Raw genomic sequence first — 10,027 nt, forward strand, 5'->3', positions numbered from 1 at the left:
ATAAATACCTAAAGGAAGGATTGAATCTTTATAAATCATTATGCATAACAAAAAGATAGAGCTTTACTGATGGAATATTTTTCATTGGTAAAATCCATTGGCTTTTACCATAGAATTTATGTCAGTTAAAATTCTACCACGCAAGTATACGTATCGAATAGATATCATATTAGCAAGTAGAGTATCGATCCCGCAGGGAATTGATCTAAAAGTTTACTAAGTACTAAAATATTGCAAATTAATCTTATCCAAACAATATCAAAATAATATCAAATCAAACTAAGTTATAGCAGAATTAAATTAAGAAAAATCAAAATAATAAATACTCAAATAAATATCAAATCAAACAAGCCTAGGATTACAATATCCCTCACACTTCATCTAAATCTTACCTCTCTTCCTTAACTTATCTCAATGGTTTGAATTGCTAACCTAGAGTCCTAATTATTTATAAGGGTCTCCCAACTCATCTTATAAAAATATCTATTTTAACCAAAACACTATATCCCTATGTGAATTGAAATTAAAACAAACTCATTAAGTTCAGGCTCTAATTTGGCTACATATGGCCTATAGGTATATCCCTATCCTATACGCAAATCAATTAATATGATCATATGCTATCCCATTGAAAATAAGCAAGAAATGGATTAAAAATCTAGATTACATGTGAGTTCAATTGCAATCCTAGAAAAATAAATTAGTTCATAATATCTAATAAAGACAATATCCAAAGAAATTTAGCCATGAATCCAAGTCAAAGAAAATAGAAAAAAAACCAAAGGTAAGAGAGAAAAAATAGTTAGAGATGTATGATCTTGATTCCTCTCTCCAATTCTCTTGTTTCCTTGCTTTGTTCTTGGCTCCAAATCTCCAGAATAGTTCTTGCTGCCTCCTTTGCTGCCTCTCTTGCTGCCTCAAAAATCTCTGAAAAAGTCTCCTTAAATAGGCTCCAAATAACCTAATTTTGTGAAATTCCGTTAATGTCCTTTATTTTTTTAGGGAAGTCGTGCAGCGCTGCGGCGCTACTTCTCCAGCGCTGCAGCGCTGAGCTCTCTGGAATTTTGTATGTGTGCTTCCTTTTATCAACGCTGCAGCCTTGTTCTCCCAGCGCTGTGGCAGTCTATCAACTTCAAACATGAGTTTCACCCTGATATGTTAAGAACTGGGCAAAGTAGTAAACATAAAAGTTTTATCCCTGTCTCTTAACTTTCCAGTGGATTAAAAATCGCATCAATTGGACTTCTGGATTGAAAGATTTGCTCCAAATACTGCATCATGTTCAGTCTTTACATCCTGCTGCAGTGGTCCGAATTGACAAATATTTTGACCATGATCCAATCATAACTGGGCCAATTGGTGAACATAAAAATTGTTTCCCTTCTTCTTATAATTTGATTGGTCAAAGAATCACCTCATTTGGAGTTTTTTAGAAGAGAATATGGTCAAAATATTGAAACATATACGAATGAAGCTATCACCATACTTGCACTGATTTTCATCAAATGAGTCTTTTTCATCAATTTCTACAAAAGCCATAGCAGAAATTAGCAATAACTACTCTTAAAGTAATTTAAAATAAAATAACCTAAAATTTAACTAAAATAACTTAAATTAATCACTTAACAAATAATCAAACTTAAACTAAAAAAAACACCTATAATGCTAAAATTCGAACATAAAATCTCAAAGATCTAGCTACTTAAGCTCCCAAAATGAGTCAAAATAACTCTATATAATAGAGTTATCAATTTTATCAACCACTTTGTTGAAGGAGTATGTGGTCGGTAGTGTGGTCAACTTGTGTGAGACATTAATATGTTTCTCGATTGATATGGCGACAGAACATTTCATTAGTAAGTTTTATAAATGTAGTAACTGAAATTCCATCAGTTGTTGAAATTAAGATCCCAACCGTGGGAGTTTTTTCCTTCATTTTTCCCTTTTTTATTCTTCCTTATCCCTTTTCCTCTCCGCCCCCCTGTGTCGCCTAACCGTATGCCCAACCTTAGCAATCCCTTCATCGACAACCGACCAATGTTGACAACCGACCTAGCTGTTCGCCAGTCCATCCACACCAACCCCTTCATTCTCTTTTTCTCTCAACTGCACCTTCCCCTTCATTCTCTTTCTCTCACGTCTACCCACCCGCACACTCCATGGAAGCTGCCGTCTTGCTGCGTTCTAATTTTCCTTGTTTGGTTCTTTTAAGGCTATACCTAAGGTAAGTTTGCTGTCTTTTAGGGTTTAGAAATTTTTGGGGTTTAGTTTAGGGATTGTCTGTCGTTAAAGGTTTAGGAATTTTTGGGGTTTGTCCGCCAATTATTTTTCATTGATGATGTCTGCCAATTATTTCAAATGGTCTACATTGATTTTGTTTGGCATTTTGCTTATGGAATAAATTTTGTTGGCATTTTCTTTGGTATCAGATGTGGGTTTTGGTTGCTATTTATTTGCATTGTGTTGATGATCTATTATGTTCTGCTCTATTTTGGTGTTGATGTTCTACTCTTATTATTTTAGTATGAATTGGTTTCCCGTTTGGTTGCTATTGCTACCCCTATTGGATATGTAATTTGTGTAGGGCAACCCCCAACGTTTATTTGACTACTGTGTTGACCAATCTATTTGGCAGGGTTTTGGTTCGATGAAAAATCTATTTTGATGAAATTTGTTTAGGGTATGGTTGTGTTGAATAATTATGCAATTAACTAAATTAGTAATAGGATTTAATTAAAAATATATTTAAATTAATGAAGGTTTTATTGTTTATTAAATAATTTAGTTAATAAAGAATTATGTAATGTAATATAAGTAATTAAGAAATAAATTAAATATGAAAGATTAGATTTTTTTATTAGTTTAAATTAATTAAGGGTTTAGGGAATTAATTACATAATTTAGCTAATTATGAAAAATCATGAATTTCTAATTAATCAATTAATTAAATTAGTAATTTTAGTAAAATTTAGGGTTTTGTGTTATAAGTAATTAAGCAATTAATTATATAAGTAATATTATATAATATTATATTTATTTCATGTATTCCTCCAACTTCTGATAGATTAAAGTCCTGTTGGACAAAGAGGTGATCACGTGACCTAGTTTACAATTGAAAGTTATGTGGTACGTCTGAGTTAAATTTTCTTCTTTTCTTTTCTCTACTTAATTCTTAGATTAACAATCTAAGCTTTGATTTCAATATTAGAGAAGTAGTGCTCTACAAAAGCTAAAGCTATATGGCTTCTTACAATGGCCAGATGTTGGGATTCAACGTCATGCTCAAATTTGAAAATAATCAACAAATTAAAATGTAATGTAACAAAAAAAATAAATTATCAGTTAATTAAAGAAACAGTCAAATACTACAGGATTAATATTTATATTTTTTATGTAACTTTCAAATTGATTATCAACTTTCATAAGTTTAAGAGTTACATACCTTGCTCTAGATATTGCAATCAAGAACCAATTAAATCCAAAATATTTGCTTCTTCAACTTTAGGATTTGTCAAATCTTCAGTCATCCAAGTATTTGGCCTCTAACAGTAATCCACACAGTGATTGAGTAAGACCTTTTCCAAGATAGGATTTTACTTGTGCTAATAAGTTTTGTTTCTAAAACGAAAAGACCAAAATTCTTGTCAAATCTTATTTTTATTGGACAAAGAAAATTATTTTTCTTTCTTATTTTATGAAACGACTGAAAAGTGATTGGAGGCTTAGAGTTTTGACAGCTAGTATAATATATTTATATTACCAAACTAAGTTGTAATCCTAAATACAACAGTTATATTTTAATTTAATTAAGTCTCTATGAGCTTAATCAATTTCTCACTTTATTTTGGTCTCTTTCAATTTAGTCCAACTTAATTAATTATCCTTATTTAATTTCAATCATGTCACTTAATAAAAATCTTAAGCTCAATGGAGGTGTAATTTCTAAATTCGCAAAAAATGGGCGTTAGGTTATACCTATGGTTTTAAACTCAAAATTGGGAAGATCTTACCTAAAAATTGAGTTAAAAGGCTTAATCCTTGCTATATATGGACTTGGTGGTTGTAGAGGGGTTTAGAGAGTGAGAGAGACAGTGGGCTAATAATGTATCATGATTAACCTTACTCTAAAATGGGCCAATAATGCCTCAATATCATTGATCTCAAATCAAATAGCCATATTGATTATCATGCAACATTATCATAGTCACACTCATCTTTTAGTTCATCATAGCCATTCAACATTATCATGCATATAACATCTTAAACATGTATTCATATTTAACTAATATGGTATGTGGAAGCATCATCACATATGATTTGTAAAATTAGCATACATCATGTGCTCATACTCATATTATGTGTATATCATTATGATCTCATAAGCTCTTTGGTGAGAATATTATCCTCTATTTTAACATCATATAGCATAGATGCATTCCATACATATCTCATTGAAATGGTGGTTTGTTTTAAATCAATTAAAAGGATTTGTCCCCCCACTGTTGAAAACTAATACATAGTGGAATAATTACATACACATAAGTTTGTAAGCTCTTTCAAAGGATGGGATCGATCACAAACACATTTTTCATTCATAAAATAGCGATGAAAATCATATCATCCAAGTAACTCAACAAATCATGCTTTTTGCTTTACATACAAAGATAGTTTTAAAGCGATATATCTACTTAAAGTTTTGGAATGTATTAAACCTTTCCTCGACTTTCAACGAGTACTCGACGTGTCCAAAGTTACAAACTTTTCTATAGTCACTAGCAACATTCAAACGAGTATCAATAATGTTTCTAGCATCGTAAATCGTATTCTAACCATATTTTTGAGAGTCAACCTTCAATTAAACTTAGTTTAATCTCTATTTAATTCACTTGTCAATATTTCTAATTATAAATAGTCTCAAAACTAGTTTTAGTTAATGGTAAAATTACCTTGGTGAGTTTTCAAAGTTGGAACCACTAGGAACCTAACATTGGAGATTAAAAATGATATCTTTAGAAATAGACAAAAACCTTATAAAGAAAACCCATAAACTTTAATGTTGGAAAATTATTTCTTTGCCTTTAAAAATGTTGAAAATAAAGTATAGTGGTTGAAAATCATGTTGTACTTGAAAAAAAAATGGGTTTAAAGCTTAAAAGAAAGTTGAGAGAGTGAAAAAGAGGTGACTGGTGGCTAAAGAAATGGACAAATTGCTAGGTCTAAAAACTTTTGACACTTTATAATTTGGGGGGTGAAAAAACAAGTTAACCCCTTTATTTTTTAAAGTTTGAAGATGAGGTATCGATACTTTAGGCCTAGGTCTTGATACCTTTGAGATAAAAAGGTTTTATGTTTAGGTTTTTGATAAAATGTCTCAAGATTCTTGTGGAAATCTTGATACTTTTTGTCTAGGTAGCATGTCTTGAGACCTTATAATAAAGTCTCGAGACTTTATTCTTCCTAAGCCAAATCTCGTTACCTTGGTTCCAAAGTGCTATTTCAAGCATAAAAATCAAGTCCTTTGGCCCCATTTAAATCCCAACTTTCTTAAAACACATTTGAAATCTTTTCGAGGATATTTCGAAGCTAAAAGTGCTTAAAATCATTTAGAAAAACTTTAGATCTCTAGCTTACCAAGTTAAGTTGCACTCTACTTTTTAGCTAAAGGTGGGATTTAACATTCTTCCCCCTTAAGAAATTTTGTCTTTGAATTTGAGTTAAGTGTTAACTAGCCTTTAAGTGAGAAATAAGTGGGGATACTTGGCTTGCATCTCATATTCACCAAGTTACCTCTTTGCTCGAGTGGTTGCACCATCGAACCTTCACCGAGGCTATCTCCTCCAAGATCTCCACTAGTGTCTCTTAATATGACAAATCCTCTCTTAGCTTGATCTCCTGATGATGGATCAAATGGGATGGATTGAGTTGGTACTTTGTAAGTGTGGAAACATGGAATATTGGGCTTACGTGTGAAAAATCTAGTGGAAATGTTAGACGGTAGGCTACAGTATCCACTTTCTCAAGAATCTCATACAATCTAATGTTTTAAGCTTAACTTGCCCTTATTGCCAAACCTTATGATCCCCTTGGTCAATGACACTCTAAAAAATACGTGATCACCAATCTCAAACTCTATGTTTCTGCATCTGTGGTTAGCATATGTCTTTTGCCTACTTTGCACCACTGACATCCAATCTTGTATCAATCTAAACTTATCTAATGCATCTTGGACCATGTTCGATCCAAGGAGATTTCTTTCTACAACCTTAGACCATTAAATGGGTGACCTACACTTTGATCCACAAAAAGCCTCATAAGATGCCATTTGTATATTATACTGATAACTATTGTTGTAGGCAAACTCCATAAGTAGCAAATTTTTATTCCAATTATCTCCAAAGTCTACCATACATGCCCTCAATATATCTTCAAGTGTCTAAATGGTCTTCTAAGACTGTCCATTTGTTTAAAATTGTTCTAATATTTAGCTTAGTCCTTGATGCCTCATGAACTTTGCCCTAAAATTGACTTGTATACTGAGTGCCCCTATCAGAAATGATGTTTATAAGTACTTTGTGCAATTGCATTATCTCATCCACATACAACCTAGCATATTGTGCCACCCCATGGGTGGTGCTTATCAATAAAAAATGAATAGACTCAGTAAGTCTATCCACTATCACTCAAATAGAATCACAATTTTTATTCATACGAGGTAATCCAATCACAAAGTCCATGGTGATATGCTCTTATTTCCACTAAGGAAAGAGTAACGGTTGAGGTTTTTCTGTGAGTTTCTAGTGTTCTATCTTAACTTGTTGGCAAACTAGACACTTAGCTACAAGCTCTGCTACATCTCTTTTATTCCTTCCCACCAATACAACTCTCTCACCTGATGATACATCTTGGTAGTCCTTGGATGAACCACATAAATGTCACATCCCATTTTCAAGACATGATCGATGCATGGTCCTCCGTCGGTATAGACCATTAGGCCTAAGAACGTTGTAACCAATAATGCATGGGCTTGTCATTCATCGCATTCATTTGCATTTTCATTCATAGATAAATAAAATCTTCATATCATTATGGAACTTCTGGATGTAATGTGCGAAATTTCATTCCATGCTAATATTTAGAAGTTTATTATTTGTGGTCTGGCACATATGTCGTGCCCATATCATTATGGTTTTGTCACCATAATCTCAACATTCTCATATGCACCCATTTTTGGGGCTCAACATAATATTCACAATGATTAACAAACATGAATATATCAATACTTATTACAAAACCAAGTACCATTCAATATTAACATTTAAAAGACTTAACACATTACAGAGTGTAATGATAATGGAGAGTTAGATGAAAAGCATTATCACACCTACCAAGTATGAGATAAGCTACTCATCACAAGGCATGTAGCCAAGCAAGCTACAGATTTGTAAAACAAAACTTGAGGAAAATAACAAGTGAGTCACAAAGACTCCATGAGTGAATACAGGGAAGGGGATAAACCAAGTGCAAGAGTTTTTGCATTAGATCATACTTTGGAAAACTAACATGATATTTCATAAATATTCACATAAATCCTTTCAAATGTTTAATCATTTCATTTTAATATTTTTCCATAAATGCATTTGAAACTCTATGTGCATAGAAAGATCAATAAGCATTTGTACCTCTACTTAAAGGGTTTTAGAAAGCCCTAACTCAAAATTTGTCAAAAATTTAGCACTGATTTGTTAAAATTTTTTAGTTTTGATGCCTAAAAGTGTTAGAAAAACACCTTAAACATATTAGAATTGAGGAAGAACACGGTTGAGGCAAGAAGTTTGGAGAGAATAAGGGATAGGGTCAATCAGGCATAAGGAGAAATGTACAGTCAGGTTGCTTAAAATTGGTCTTCTATTGATATATCGCAAGTATCTATCGATAGATAAAACAGAATGGTTTAATTTTGGCTATTGACTTCTATTCATTGATAGATATGGACAATCTATCGATAAATGGTGCACGAGAGTTTTAATATGGCCTTTGAATGCTATTAATCGATGGTTATTAGTCAACTATCGATAGATGTTCTTAAATGGCCTTTGAAAACATGGTTTTTGATTGCAATAAACATGTGAAAGGGTCTGTAAATGAATTTTGATAGAAAAATAGGGTTATGTCTTATGTAAGAGTTCTAAAACCATCATTTTGGACTAGTGTAAGTGTAATTTTTGAATCAAAAACCTTAAATTAAAAAATGATCTCTCTTTTTCACATCAATTGAGGTACTCCATGAATTAGATGGGTGTGCTTATTTATGTAGAAGGAAATGATGAATGTATTAACATAATGTACATTAATTTTGGCTCATTCATCATCCGCAACATTATCGAATCAAGAATGTTCAATATAAACTAGTAATACATGCACTTCATATATTCAAGTTATTTACATTCAAATTTATCAAGAGCATCAAATTTCATCATTTATTTCATCTAAGGTGGATTCATGAGATCTAATTCACTTCTTATTTTGCAAAATTGTTCTCTATCAAGTGGTTTAGTGAAAATTTCAGCTAGTTGGTCTTTTATACCTATGCATTCAAGAAAAATATCCTCTTTTTGAGCATGGTCTCTAATAAAATGGTGTCTTATCTCTATGTGTTTTGTTCTAGAGTGATGGATGGGATTCTTTATAAGATTTATGGTACTAGTGTTATCACATTTAATGTGAATTCTTTTCGTACCTAGTCCATAATCTTCTAATTGTTGCTTCATCCATAGCACTTGAGCACAACAACTTTTGACAACTTGATAACTTTATGATATAGAGTTATTTGGTTTTAATTTTAGCTATTAAGTTACTAGGTTCTAAATTTTTAGCATAGAATTTAGGTGGTTTTAGTTATTTATTTAATTATAGTTAATTATGTTGGGTCTATTGAATTTAGATAATTTTAGGCTAAGTTGATGTTAAATTGTCATAGAAAAGCTACTATTGATTAAATTGTGCTTTTGAAGGTGTGTTTTGAAGAAGGATTTTTTTATTGGACTAGGAGAATGTATTCGAGGTGCAGAGTTCCTCTACACATCTCCCACTACATAAGTCACTATGACGTGATTCTTGGATCATTGGAAATCTAAGAGGTAGAGATACAACTTTCATGTTTACTACTTCACTCTATTCAGCTTGGAAAGGGTTCAAAAATCATGTTGAAATCGAAATAGTGTTGTAGGACATGGAAAATCAAGAGAGGCCTTCAAGGTTGTGGCCCCCAACGACCAGGGCCATGGCTACTGCCCCCGATTGAAAATCATGCTTTAGACCTAGGAAACTTGAGACCATGGCCCTCAAAGCACATGGCCATGGCCCTTAATGAGAATAGCTTAAAAAAATCAAAATTTAAGCCCAAGAAGTAAGAAAACTCCTTGTTCTTTTAAACTTTTATGTTGCCATAGCCTTGAGCCCTATGTAAACAACTGTGAAGTGCACTTTTAAAGCATTAATTAGGCAGCAATTAAACATCAATTAAGCAAGAGCTTTCTAAAGCAAAGGAAACATTGAAACTAGGAAGAAAGCGAGGAATTCAAGGGAGATTTAGGGATCAACAATCACCAAATTATTGCAATATTTTCTTCTTTAGTTTTCTTTATACTTTCTTGTTTTGTTTTGTTGTTTACTCTTTGTTTGATGATAGTTTTATAGACTATGTTGAAGTAAGTTTTTAATCTAGAATCACAATTGAACCCAATGCGTAGGCTATATTTTTAATATGTTTTCTTGCTTGTGATCGATAATGTTTGAGTTTTTTATTTCAATCTTATTCTTAATGCTTCTAATTGCCTAATCACCAATTAGATTGAAATGGAAATGTAAATGGTGCCAGAAGAAGGAGTTTAATGTAGGCTTGGATGAAATAGCATATATTCAATATTGATTACATGAGATAATTGACTTGATTCGTGTGTAGGATAGCAATACACTTATATGTCATATGTAGCCATGATTAGAGTTGGTACTTAATGAGTCTTTCTTA

Source organism: Theobroma umbraticum, unplaced genomic scaffold (assembly GCF_002168275.2).
Source record: "Theobroma umbraticum cultivar Fairchild unplaced genomic scaffold, ASM216827v3 scaffold_89.0, whole genome shotgun sequence".
In the NCBI taxonomy this organism is placed as follows: Eukaryota; Viridiplantae; Streptophyta; class Magnoliopsida; order Malvales; family Malvaceae; genus Theobroma; species Theobroma umbraticum.